Source organism: Salminus brasiliensis, chromosome 25 (assembly GCF_030463535.1).
Source record: "Salminus brasiliensis chromosome 25, fSalBra1.hap2, whole genome shotgun sequence".
Lineage (NCBI taxonomy): Eukaryota > Metazoa > Chordata > Actinopteri > Characiformes > Bryconidae > Salminus > Salminus brasiliensis.
Window position 1 is genome coordinate 13,980,785 of NC_132902.1, and position 14,701 is coordinate 13,995,485.

A 14,701-nucleotide genomic window follows, 5' to 3' on the forward strand; every position below is an offset into this window, starting at 1 on the left:
CAACAGATCTGACCATTCAAGGCATGAACTCCACAGAGACTGCACCAAGACTAATTGTTAGCAGCAGATCCGTTAAGTCCTGCAGGTTGTGAGATGGGGCCTCCTTGGAACGCATCAATGAGCCTTAGGTTGCCTTGTCACAGGTTGTCCTTTCTTGGAGCACTTTAGGTACTGACCATGGCATATGTGAAACACCCCTCAAGACCTGCCTGATGTTCTGCCCCAGTAGTCTAGCCATCACAATCTGAATCTTGTCAAAGTGGCTCAGATTTTCATGCTCGCCAGTTTTTCACTTAATGTGGTGTTAATGTTATTGGCTGGTGTAACTGTGTACATTGCAAGTGGTGATTATTGGCACTATGTATCATTACAGGCCAGTAGAGCACAAATGATGAGCAATGAATCTTTGTAGCCTGGCCTAATGGGGAGACCAGAATCACAAGTTTCCTCACTAAAGTTTTCTTCTAGCCCTTCTGGAACAAAGCTGCAACAAAGAGATCTGGTTTCTGAACTTACCACCTTTTTCACTACTCATGAGTTTTCAGTCTGTGATAAGTGTACACACATACACACATGCACACGCTTATCTTTTGGGAACAACTGCAGAGCCTTTGCTTTATACACACACACACACACACAGATATTTAAATCCTCCCTGGCCCTCTCCAGGGTTCTGAGTTAAAATCCTCGGTCCACATATCAGTCAGCAAACGTTCACTTTGTTCCCTACATGCCGTCTCACTTTAAATTCAGCTCCTCCTCTTTCTCCGCTCTATCAGCACACAGATGCACACAGACTTCTCCTTGCTTCCCAAACACACACAACGCTAGCTGAAATGTTCAGTTGTCTTCTCAATTGAGCCATTTCTCACTCACGTTTCACTGAGAGTTCCCAGACAAACAGCAGTGTAAAAACCCAAGGACTTTTTCCTCATATTGGAGGATACTGCAACAGGGCTGACACGGCTGATATACAGTAGGCTAAAGCATTGGAGATCTTTATTAAGCCTTGCAGAAATCTCTCAAGAGGCTCGATTTAATATTTTACGGCTTCACGGAACGAGAGGGAGAGGGAGGGAGCGCGGGAAGGATCTGACTGACGTATAAAATATCTGTATCGACAGAGAAGTGATTTGCTCAGAAGTATTGTCTCTATATTCTTAGAGAGTCATATTCTGAGATTTCTGTGTGATCCGTTTCTGTTTACTCATGATGCCATTTTCTTGTATCTGCTGCAAGCGTCCCGAGAAACTCTCTTCAACAAGCTTCCAGAGCTCACTTTACTAGTATACGTTTAACTGCTCCATCTCCAGACCCTTTTCTTAAGCCCCTTTTCTTAGGTAGCTATCAGAAATGAGGGAGTGTGCAACCAACCAACATGCTCATGTTGGGCTCACATGGGTGGACCGTGGCTTTGTACATGTTGGGCTTCCTAAAAATGGGCCCCATCGCTTTAGCCCATCCTAATCTCACATGGGTCCCATCTAGGCCCCTGGATCCCGAGTTCAAACCTATCTGGTCCCATTACTGACCCTGGTGGGCATCCGGATGTGGGACCAAATTGGAACCTGAGGATGAACCTTCTGGTTCCTGGGCTGGCTAACCATACAGGCACACCCCACATGGGCATGTTTTCTTGGCATTAAATGGAAAGCTTCACAGGTTTTTCTAGCTTATTTTGCTGCCAGTAAGTATTTGGACAGTGTACCCCAGCACTCATTTTACTGTAGCAAAAGCAAGCAGAGATACAGTGGCATTCAATATCCAGACACCCATGGTTAGAATTACTGTACACTTGAAGATTGTGTAGGGGTGAAACATCTTAAGATGCTTTGAGGAACTTTCAATGAACCTTTTTCTTCTAAAACACCCTTCCTGAAGGTTCATCAAAGTACCTCAAGAGGTTCCTCCACAGTTTTCAATAGAACCTCCCCCCCAAATGTTCCTGAAAGAAAGGTAAAGGTGCACGTATTTGTCACTGTACAGCGAAATGTGTCCTCCGCATTTAACCCATCTGTGGTAGTGAACACACACTCACACACACACACGTGTGTTAGGGGCAGTGAGTACACACACACACCCAGAGCGGTGGGCAGCCAACTCCAGCGCCCGGGGAGCAGAGAGGGTGAAGGGCCTTGCTCAAGGGCCCAACAGTGGCAGCTTGCCGAGCCCGGGAATCGAACCCACAACCCTGTTATCTAAAACTCTTTTTCTGAAATTGTTTTAATATTTTGAAAGAAGCAATAAATGTATATTAGAAGGAGAAAAGGGTGCATTACAGGCGTGTCTGTCGCACTGAGTACACTCTGTGGGCCTTACGCTTTCAGTAAAGCGCAGGTTTCATCATTTACCGTAATTCTTATAATACAAACCACCAAATCCAAACCATTCCGAAATACACTTCAGTACATACGGGACCGGCTATTCCCCACCAGGTGAAGGCAGTAAACACCGGCACTGTCCCGGGAGAGTCTGCGAGAGTGACCGTATCTCTGCATCGCCAAAGGCCGAGCGATGCCTGTTGCCTGTGCGGCGCGAGACAGGCTCAGCGTGCTTTTGTCTCGTGCTGCTTTGAAGTGCGGATCGGCCCCAGTGGGGTGCTGCAGCCTCCGGAGCACAGACACGCTCCCTGCACTGAGAGAGAGAGAGGGGGGGGGGGGTTACCCACGCAGGAACAGAAAAAAAATAAAGCAAATCCAATGATAATGTACATCTGTTCCACCGTATTTAGGAGCTTTGAACATTTTTTTGGAGGTTGGATAAGTGGCGGCCTTTTTTCTTACAGTATCTGGCAACTTCAAAGCAGATTGGCGGGATAATGCAAATCGTCGGGAATATGGCGCTTCTTCTTCTGCGGTCTCGAGAGCGTGAAGAGAAGAGAGAGGGGAGAAAGACAGGAATTAGAGCTAATTGCTGTGGCAGGCTTTTATGTGCAGGAGAAGCAGTAAAAATAAAACACCGCCATAATTGTCAAGTTCACTGAATTAGGAAAAGCAGCTGACGAAGAAGTTTAGATCGCAGTGATCTCTCTCTCTCTCTCTCTCTCTCTCTCTCTCTCTCTCTCTCTCTCTCTCTCTCCCTCTCTCTCTCTCTCTCTCTATCTCCCTCTCTCTCTCTCTCTCTCTCTCTCTCTCTCTCTCTCTCTCTCTCTATCTCCCTCTCTCTCTCTCTCTCTCTCTCTCTGATTCTCCCCTTCTTCCCTCTGCCATTCTCTCTCTCTCTCTCTCTCTCTCTCTGATTCTCCCCTTCTTCCCTCTGCCATTCTCTCTTTCTCTCTCTCTCTCTCCCTCTGATTCTCCCCTTCTCCTTCCCTCTGACATTCTCTCTTTCTCTCTCTCTCTCTCCCTCTGATTCTCCCCTTCTCCTTCCCTCTGACATTCTCTCTCTCTCTTTCTCTCTCTCTCCCTCTGATTCTCCCCCTCTTCTTCCCTCTGCCATTCTCTCTCTCTCTCTCCCTCTGATTCTCCTCTTCTCCTTCCCTCTGCCATTCTCTCTCTCTCTCTCCCTCTGATTCTCCTCTTCTCCTTCCCTCTGCCATTCTCTCCCTCTGATTCTCCCCTTCTCCTTCCCTCTGCCATTCTCTCCCTCTGATTCTCCCCTTCTCCTTCCCTCTGCCATTCTCTCCCTCTCCCTCTGATTCTCCTCTTCTCCTTCCCTCTGCCATTCTCTCCCTCTCCCTCTGATTCTCCTCTTCTCCTTCCCTCTGCCATTCTCTCCCTCTCCCTCTGATTCTCCTCTTCTTCTTCCCTCTGCCATTCTCTCTCTCTCCCTCTGATTCTCCCCTTCTCCTTCCCTCTGCCATTCTCTCTCTCTCCCTCTGATTCTCACCCTCTCCTTCCCTCTGCCATTCTCTCTCTCTCTCTCCCTCTGATTCTCACCCTCTCCTTCCCTCTGCCATTCTCTCTCTCTCTCTCCCTCTGATTCTCCTCTTCTCCTTCCCTCTGCCATTCTCTCTCTCTCTCTCCCTCTGATTCTCCTCTTCTCCTTCCCTCTGCCTCTCTCTCTCTGATTCTCCTCTTCTCCTTCCCTCTGCCATTCTCTCCCTCTGATTCTCCTCTTCTCCTTCCCTCTGCCATTCTCTCCCTCTGATTCTCCCCTTCTCCTTCCCTCTGCCATTCTCTCCCTCTCCCTCTGATTCTCCCCTTCTCCTTCCCTCTGCCATTCTCTCTCTCTCTCTCCCTCTGATTCTCCCCTTCTCCTTCCCTCTGCCATTCTCTCCCTCTCCCTCTGATTCTCCCCTTCTCCTTCCCTCTGCCATTCTCTCCCTCTCCCTCTGATTCTCCCCTTCTCCTTCCCTCTGCCATTCTCTCCCTCTCCCTCTGATTCTCCTCTTCTTCTTCCCTCTGCCATTCTCTCTCTCTCTCTCCCTCTGATTCTCCTCTTCTCCTTCCCTCTGCCTCTCTCTCTCTCTTCTGTCTCTCTAGCATTGTCCACACCCATTTTTTCCTCTTTCTCTTTTAGTTTAAGCTCATATTTTCTGCATATAGCCCACCCAACGTGGTTAACAGCTCTAAAACTGTTACTCTAAAAGTGTAACATAAGGCAGACTATGGTGAGTGCAGTGACATGAAGGAGCTAGAGCTTTTTGTTGCTATTCTCCTGCTGTCATGACTTCTGTGTTACACCCGAATGACCAGTTTACCCCTGTGTGTAAGGGGCTGCCAGGGATTTTGGGGCCCCTTAAAAACATATCACACTGGGCCCCAAAACTCAATTCTGCCAAAATACTCAATTAATACATGTTTTAGGGCCCCAGTCAGTCAAAGGCCCTCAGAATCATCCTGACATTCCTGCCTCCCCTACCTGTGCTTCCCCTCAGCACCCCCTCTAAGAAAGCCCTCTTGTTCCATAATACCCATTCCTTCATAAAGACTGAATTCTGGTAAAGGTCCCTCCCTCTGCCTCTCCTGCCTGTGTCTCTATCTCTTCATCTGTTCCTTTTCTTTTTCAAGTCTCCCTGTCTTTCAGGGTCCCCTGCGCTCCTGTTGTAAAAAAGTGATGAGACACTATGTGTCTAGATTGTGCACTGCATGTTGCATGAGCTGAGTGTCTGCTATGGTGTCTGTGGGTGCGTGTGTGTGTGTGCTTTAGGTGTTACTTGAGTGTTTGTGATCTTATCATGGTCCGCTGATGGTACCTGTAATGGCACAGAGGATGTTCATGTCACCCGGATACTATCAAGACCTTTTACGCACCAATTACTGGAACCATGGAGACATAAATAACCACTGTTCAAAGAGTCTCCGGCCTTCAGAGACGCTTAATAAAATCCAGCGTTTCAGAGGCAGGCTGCCCCAGGCCCCGTGCGCTCGACAGCTGGTTTGAGAAAAGTGCTGAAAGGAACAGAGGGCAAATGCTTTTAGGAGAGTCTTTACATTTAAACTCATTTAATGATTGCTCAGAAAGAAGGTCCAAGCCCGAAACAGGGCGGTGCCGTTCGTTGGCTTCAGAACACGATCAGTCGGACCATGTTGCGATGGCTATGCGTGCACGGATCAAACAAGGTAAGGAAACATGCAAAGATGTCTACAAACAAAACCACTGTGGTAATCCAACCTTTGTGCAATTAAAATTGATTGGCAAAAGTATTGGGACACCTGCTCAGTCCCTCTGATTTCTTCCAAAATTAAGATTTTAAAAATGTTTATCCTGCTTTTGTTGGAGTAACTGTCTCTACTGTCTAGGGATGGCTCTGGAGCATTGCTGTGAGAAACTTATTGCATTCAGCAAAAAGAGCGTTAGTGAGGTCTGGATATTGGATGATCACCACCCCACCTCATCCCCAACTCTCCAAATCTTCCCGAAAGTACTGGATGGAACACCATCGTTGCAGAGACCACAGTTTGGTCTGCACTTACAAACGTGGTTTGGTGCCTTGGACTAAAAAATGTGGTCCAACCAAAATAAATAAAACCATGGTTTGGTTAGTTTGCAGTGTGTAAACACATACTTTTTTGGATGGTTCAGACATTCTGATCAGTGACAGGAAGTTGAGGCAGGCTATCCCCACCCAATAACCATAAAAAAGCCAAGGATAGCATATGGGAACAGTTATGTACTATATGGACAAAAATATGGGGACACCAGCTCATTATTCATTCATTCACTATTCATTATTTCTTCAGAAAACAAGGCTATTAAAAAAAACTCTCTCTACCGTCCAGGGAAGGCCTTATACTAGCTTTTGGAGCATTGTTGTGTGGATTTGATTGCATTCTGTGATAAGAGTGTTTGTGAGGTCAAGATGTTGTTTGATCACCATGTGGTTGGTGTGATGCAACAGTTAACAACACTACCTGCCAGTGAGCTACCACACTATGTGGGAAGCTGGGGTTCAATTCCCGGTCTGGGTGCTGTGCTACACCAATAAGAGTCCTTGGGCAAGACTCCTAACACTACGTTGATCCACCTCTGTAATACGAGTAACTTTGTAAGTAACTCTGGATTACAGCGTCAGCTAAATGCCATAAATGTAAATGTAAATCACCACTTCACCTCATCCCCAACTCCTCAACTCATTCCAAAAGTACTGGCTGGAGCACCACAATCCTTCCAGAGAGATCAATTCCACTGCTCAATTCTGGGTAGTTTTATAATCCTCTAGCCTAATATGTTCATGTTTATTTGCTCCAAAGAGTCCTATTCTATTGGCAATACTGTTCTACAGGGACTACACAATATGTGTGTGTGTGTGTGCATTTGCACATCTGTGTCAGCAATCGTTGCAACTTTAAGTAGCTGAATGAATTCATTAGAAGGGGCGTCCACAAACATTTGGACGTATTTATAATCTGTTCATGTAATGACTGCTATTAAACTCCTAAACAGAGTCTGTCTCTCTTTAACTTGCCCCATTTCAAAAAAGGAACCACTGGAAATTATGGAGACTGGCGCATGGCCAAGAATGGGACAAAGAGTGAGGACAGTGACGGAAGCCTAGCGAGGACACAGTGTCTCAAGGGCACTGACTCTCCGCAAAAAAACAGCATGTCCATACAAACACTGGACCAGGGACCAGGCAAGGCTATGGGTGTTTAGGTGCCACAAAGCATAGAAGCATGGTTAGCAGGAAGACATGTCAGAGGATCTGGGTCAGTGGTAGAGACCAAAAGAGCCAAGTTGAGAACAACAAAGGCTAGTAAGCACGGGTGTGGAAAAGCAGGAACTGCAGTGACAAAGGTCAGAGGAGCAGAAGCTGCAGGGTCAGTGATAAAAGTGGTCAGTGACAAAGGCCTGAATAGTAGGCTGCTCTTCCATTGACTATCCATAGAAAGACAAAGAAGAACAAAACAATGAATAACAGGGAGCGAGCACAGGAAGCAGTGTGCCTTCTTGAGCTTGTGCCAGTCCAAACAATAGAGAGCAGGCTATAGTGAGTCTTCAGAGCACCAAGCAGCACGGCCTTCTGTGGTAGGGCTATAGTAACACCTTCCAAATAACATTCATGGCAACACTGGGCAGAGGTTGCAGAATTGGCAGAAATGGAATGGTGTCCTCAAGGCTTCAGCGAGCCGAGAATCTGAGAGACAGGATATGTGATGTCCAGACAATTTAAAGCATCAGAGGCCAAACGGCCTAGAAGAACTGGGCTTGATGGGTCAATGGTGGGTAGTGGAGCATGTGACAAGTCCTGCAGGCCTAGAGGGCCCTAAAGCCACTCAGAACAGAGAAATTTAACCAAGATGGGCTTGAAGAGGTAGCAACTAGAGGGACCACAGCCACCAAGAGGCATGGGAGCTGCAACCAACCCAGGAGTGCAGACAGAAAGTAGAGAAAGGGAGAAGAAAAAAATGGAGCCTGAGACAGTTTCGCAACAGGATTTGCCAGATGTCTCTTATCTCAGACTGGATTCTAGACAATCTGCTAGAGACGCAGCCAGGATTCTTGCAATCACTGCAGAGAGAAAAGTCCATAAGCCGGAGATCCTGTCAGCATCTCGAACTCTGAATCTTCACATTGGCTGGAACGAGGACGGGTGAATAACTGGAGCCCATGGTCAGCTAATTTGATACAATAAAGCCCCAACTCTCCAACTTATCCCAAAAGTACTGGCTGGAGCACCACCATAATTCCAGAGCACACTGCTCCACAACCCAATGCTCTCTAGCCCACGCCTGACATTAAGCATGGTGCCAATAGGTTCATGTTGATCTGCTCCAAAGGGTTCCATTCTATTTGCAATACTTCTCTACAGTGCCTGTGTGCATTTGCACATCTGTGTTAGCAATTGTGCAACCTAAAGTTGCTGAATGCATTCATTTGAACGGGTGTCCATTTAGTTGAATAACAGGGCTTATTTGAGGCAATGGAGTAGTTCCCTGCGGTTCCTTCCTGTCTTGGGTAGAGCTATCGGTATACCAGACACAGACGGCATCAGTCATGTAGCAGCAGAACTTCTTCTGTGTTCTTCTGTGCTTTGACGTTCATCAGGGATGGATGAGTGGTATGCAATTAAAGGCTATAACCAAAGAATAGAAGACTTGTTTGGATGTGAGTGTGAGTGTGTAAGCGTGTGACAGACACATGCTCAGCATACCTTCTCCAGCACACAGCCCTTCCTTCCACAAAACTATGCCTTTGATGCTGCAGATCAGTAATGGCAAAAACAACAGCCGAGAAACGGATCCCATCCACAGTTTCCGCCCATTCAGCACTTCTGGGTCTGCCTGGTGGTCGACGCATGATTTCTGTGCTTCATGATTTCATACAGAGCACAAAAAAAAAAACACATCCATAATTTTACATAGACAAGCAGGGCATTTCTAGACAGAGAGCAAGAGGGGGGGGAAGGAGACAGCTGGAAATTACTGCAACCTAGTTCGAGATCTAAGAGGAGATTGGTCCCAGATGTGTGTGTGTGTATGTGTGTGTGTGTGTGTGTGTGTTAAACAAGTCCCACATTTTATGCTAGTATAGTTCACAATGATCACAAATCCTTGAATGCCTTTTCTGATTGCCCTACGTTCTTCCTGTTTCCGGTGGTTTGTTCAGATCATTTGGTTGCCTCTATACTGCTAATATTATGGCATTACTGTCAGCAGCACTGCAGACCTACAGTTTGTCCAGCAGGTTCTTCAAGACTAGGTCCAGTTCTCCAAATGAACATACTCGTCATCATATTTGTTGACACCCCTTCTTATGAATGCATTCAGCTACTTTAATCAGACAGTCTAGTCCCTGTAAAGGACTCCTGACAATAGAACCTATTAGCACCATGCCTAATGCCAGGCATGGGCTAGAGGGGTATGAAGCCCCCAGCATTGAGATGTGGAGCAGTGGAACTGTGTTCTCTGGAATGATGGATGGTTTGGGATGAGGTAGGAAGTGGCAGATGAGGTGGGGTAAATGTTCTTGTTGCTGAATGCAATCAGATCCTCACAGCAATGCTCCAAAATCTAGTAGAAAGCCTTCTTCCCTGAACAGTCGAGACAGTTACTCCAACAAAAACAGAGTATTCTTGTCCCAATACTTTTGTCCACATAGTGCTACCATTGCTTTTCCGGTTCTTTTTTCTCTTCTGTTGCTTAGCCTGCCTCAGCTTCCCGTAACTGGTCTGAAAGTCACCTGGCCTGAAGACCGTGGTTCTGCTTGATTCGGAATTAGACACCTCGTTTGAACAGACCACATTTTGGTCCGGCGCATGGTCCAAGGCACCAAGCTGTAAAAAGTCTGTAGGTCCCATCCACACAAGGTAGACGTGAAAGCACCCTAAGGTGACGCAAACATACAGTGTATGGCCTTCGCTCCCAAATGGATGATTACATGCATGGGACAAAGCACCCCCTTCCCCCCTAAAAAAAAGGCTCTCATGTAGGGAGAGATTGGGCGAGAGACAGCGGGAGAGAGAGAAAGAGAGAGAGAGGCTCCAAAAAGTTCCATTGGTTTTTAGTAGATCATTGGAGCTCTTTCTTTTTGCAACATCAAAGGGAGTGTGGCTGCTTTGATGTGGCAGCATGCTGTTTAAGGTACAGCGTGAATGGAAGGATGTCAAGCTGCAAGGTGCCTCTGTATTTTGCGTGGCGAGCTGTGCTGAGCTGGAGATGAAAGGAGCAAACAGGGTTTGATAATGAATGTCCAACAAGTAGGACCATCTCGAGCGGCGGCGCGCCCAGCGGGAGTCAGAGCTAACCTTGAACACGGCACCCTGCACCCCAGACTCTCTCTCTCTCCCCCTCTCTCTCGCTCTATCTTTAGCTGCACCCTGAAAAGAAAACCTTCTTAGAAGTGAGCTTTAATCTTCTTGTCAATTAAAACTCGATACACACGTGTGCGCACACACCCTGGCGTTCATACACACAGGACCCCCTTTCTGCACCCTTTTCTCTTGGAAAGACATTTGATCTGCGCTTCCTTTTAACCGAGCCAAGTCCCTCCGCTAATTGGGACCCAATTTGGTGGCGACTCCAGTCAATTAGGACACCGCTTATCAGCTTCCCTTCCTTGATTCGTTTGAAGCCATTGTCCACCTCTCTCTGCGCCAGTGGTGTCTCACATCAGACGCCGAGAGTGTCAGCTCCTCGCCGCCTTTGATCTCCTATCTGCCATCTCAAAGGAGCGCCTCACCAAGGAAACTTGCAATGTCCTGCAATGACGGAGAACTGTCACTGCTGATATGCTTTGAATATAGCGCAACTGATGGCTGATCAAACGGCGCCGGAGCAAGACACTTGTTCCCGTTTGATCCAGCTGAAATGGAATTGTTGCGGTATATTATTGATTACTTTGTGACTGGTGCTGTCTGGGCGTCTCAGGGACGGTTTTCAGGCCTAAGCGGTGTCCGATACTTAAAAGGATTTCCAGTAGAGATTCCCAATTGATGGTGTAACTTAATCCAAGATTAGCTATAATCCATGTTCTTGTAACTCTGACCTTCAGTACTTTTAAGCTGAGATCATTCACAATGATCTATAGCTGGGGAGAAGCTTAAAGTTAAGAGCAGCAGAGGGAGCTACATAGATGGAGCCCACGTGAAGCTGAACTGGACAGATATCAAAAAACATACCAAGTAAACTCCTCAGCTGTAGAATCTCAATAGGGTTTGACACCTTTTCCACAGAAAAAAATGCAGATGTTGTCTTTCTGGAAGATTCTCAGCTTGCTAGCTGCCCTTTTTTCTGGTAGATCTGGAAAGTAAATTGTGGTGTCAGTTTTAACTGATAAAAAAGTCTAGTTTGAGAACCGGACGGTTAAAGGGTGGCATGAATTGCCAATGTACCATTTTCTGTGAGTCAAGAACCCCTGTTGATCTTTTCACAGCAAACTCATTTGCATGGACTAGTCTAAAAAAGCTCAATAATACTCATATGACAAGCTGTAGGATGGACTTCTTAGAGCTTTTGGACTCCTTAGAGTTTGAATTACAGGAAAGATGAAGGAGAGTGGGAGGTACTCATGTGTTCATGTGCAGTGTATGGAGCTCCAATTAGATGTGGAGAGATTTAATTTGCCCCAGGAGAAGCTGATGCTGGTGGTAAAGCATGAGCTTCTTTATAGGGTAGCTGCTACCAGCTGTTTTAGGCAGATCATTCATTTAGTTCTGGGTAAGTGGGTAGGAAGAACTGGTCTCGGACCACTGACACACCCACACCCACATGTAAATCCAGGGAAATCACACATAAAGCACATTAAAAAGGCTAAGGAAGGAACAAGTCTACATTCTTTACAACGGTTGTTAACAACCCAATTTCTGGAGATTTTGACCTTGATTAGTTGCTCCAACTAATTGATTAGTTGCTCCAACTAATCAACAGCCCCAGAGCATAAGGTCATAAAAGACCTTTTATTTCTCAAATCAGAAATCAACCTGTAGCAGGTTGCCCTTTGACCAGATGCTTTTGGTAGCCATTCTGGCAGAATTCTGGTTAGATATTTGTCCACTCTTCTTTGTGGACCTGGTAGAGTATATTTTACTTTTATTGATTTCCTGTCACAAGCTTTTAAGCACAGTCCACATATTTTCAATATCGTTAAGGTCAGGATTTTGGATAGGCCACTCTAAAATCTTAATGCTAGCCTGCTTGATCCTTTCCACAACCACCTTTAATGTGTGTTTTGGGTCATTATCCTGTTGGAACACCCAGTTGTGTCTAATGCTTAACTGTCTAGCTGATGGTTTGATGTTATGCTAAAGATCACATTAATTATTCAACCCACTTTGTACAATGCACCAGTTCTGCTGGCAGCAAAACAGCCATAGAGCATGATGCTACCACCACCACACTTAACAGTTGCGTGTGTCTTCCTGAGGTTGAATGCCTCGCCTTTTCCCAGACAACTTCCTTTTTGCCTGGTCCATGTGGTCAGCTGAAAACTTTAACAGTTGAAGGTTTCTATTTTGGAGCAAGAGCTTCTTTCTTGGACGGCAGCCTCTCAGTCCATTGCAATAAAAATATTCACTCGACACCGGTGTTCCAGCACCTTCCAGTTCATGATAGGCCTGTGTCTTGGTGGTTCTCAGCTGATGCTGACAAGTCGTGCCTCTGTATTCTGGATCAGTTGTCAGGAGAGAGTGGCAGTAGTCAAGCCTTGAGATGACAAAGGATTTAACATGCGCTGAGGTGGCCTCCTAGAAAGAAAAGTTCAAATTCCCTAGATGATATAGAAGAGAAACATAGAAGCTTTGTGATTCTGCACCTGAACTGACCTGGGAGGAGGAGACAGGAAGAACATGGTGTGGACCTGTAGTTTCAGAGATGTACAGCAGCTCAAATTTGATGGGGTTGAGGTTTCAGGTAATGGGCAGCCACCTTGACAAGATGCCAGCGAGGCAAGTAGGAATCTGGGTGTCAGAAGTTGGAAAAGAAAGGATTTGAGTGTCATCAGCACAGAAATGGTAGAAGAACCTGAGAGACAATATTACAGCACCAAAAAAAGAGGAAGTGTAGTGTGAAAACAGATAAGGGAAAAGCACTGAGCCTTGTGGGACACCAGTGGAGAGTCTCCATTGGATAAAAGTGGACCACCTCTATGTTACCAGGTGCAAACCACTGCCATGCAGAGCCAGTGAGTCCAAGATTTGCATGGAGGATCTTGTGATCGACTATCAAAGGCTGCAGAAAGGTCAAAAAGAGTCAGGACTGATGACCATTTGGCTGATCTTGCAGCATGGAGCTTCTCAGTAATTGTAGTAACATCATGGATGGGACGTGACTAGAGCTGGGCAATTTCATGATATTTTATTGTATTGTGATAAGTTTTGATATTGTGATACGCAATATGCTTTTCTAAGCATTTCAAGGATATTGTTAGGGCTTAATAAACACTTATCTGCTGCTGGTTTTATTACTAACAGTGTAATTAGACTGGTTTAATTAGATGAAGAGCAGCAGATTTTCAATAAAATCACTGTACTTAGTATGAGAGAGTATCTGAATAATAGTTTTTAAGAATCTTTTGCAAATTATGTATTTAGTCTTTAAATTCATTGTAATAAACATTGTGTATTGTAAAAAAATGTCTTTTAATATCACGTCTAATGCAATTCACAAAGAACTCAGCTGATATGTTGGATCATGTTGAAACTTGTTGGAACTGTGCAGAGCAGAACCTCAGTAACCCCTGGGTTAGTGCAGTACTTCCCAACTCTAGTCCTGGAGCTGTCTGTTTTTTTGTGTATCATATCATGAGCTAATGATCTACTCCTGCATCAGCATTAATACCGCTGACAGGTGAAGTGGAAACTATTGATTATCTACATCTACAGTGGCATCTGTCAATGGGTTATATGTTAAATAGAGGAAACATGGGCAAGCGTAAGGATCTAAGCCACTTTGGCAAGGGCCAAATTATGATAGGCATGATAGGTAGACAACCAAAAGTGCTTCAAGAAGGAACAACTGGTGAACTGGCAAGGGTAATGGGCATCTAAGGCTCATTAACACAATCCTTAGAGACCCCACCTCACAACTTACAGGACTTAGAGTCTACTGCTAAAGTCTTGGTGCCAGAAACCACAGGACACCTACAAGGTCTGATTTCAGGAGAACCTACTTAATATTATTCAGGTGGTATTAATGTTGTGGCAGATTGGTGTATATACACAATATATTTAAGGTTAAAGGTTCAGATATTGGCAGTTTTTAATAACCAAACCATGGCTGTTTGGGGAACATTATGCAAGGTGGCTTTCATAAAGATATGAATTTTATAGCAATATATATATAATTGTTTGTTTTACTAAACTTAACAAGTTGAAAAAAATGACTGGAAAGTATTCTGTCCGTTGCTATTACTGAGTAATACTACCCTGTAATTCTGTATTCCTCATATTTCTGTTATATGCAGCTGTTGTCCTGTCAAGTCTGACACTATTGTACCTTTTTGCAACTGAATTGCATAAAAAATGTATTTTCCCAAAGGCACCGAAGCACACTGAAGCTAGAGTGAGCATCACACTGAGGCTTCTCCCTACAAGCTCAGATAATCTAACAACTCGCTTTTGGGAAACCTAACTTAGAAATGTTCAGGGCCATGTCTTCAATACGCAATCCCAGAGCCCCATCTAGTGTCTAAACTTTGGTCTTACACTTACAAGCATTTACACAGTAGTGCCAAGATTGTCATGGGCCTACAGCCACCTACATAAAACTAAAGAAGGAAGTGATATTTTTTATTCCGGCTTCTGAAACTCACATGAACCACTGAGCCTTATGGTTGTATTCATGTTTCCTAAATAGGGACAAAAAATGTTAGTTCTGTTTAA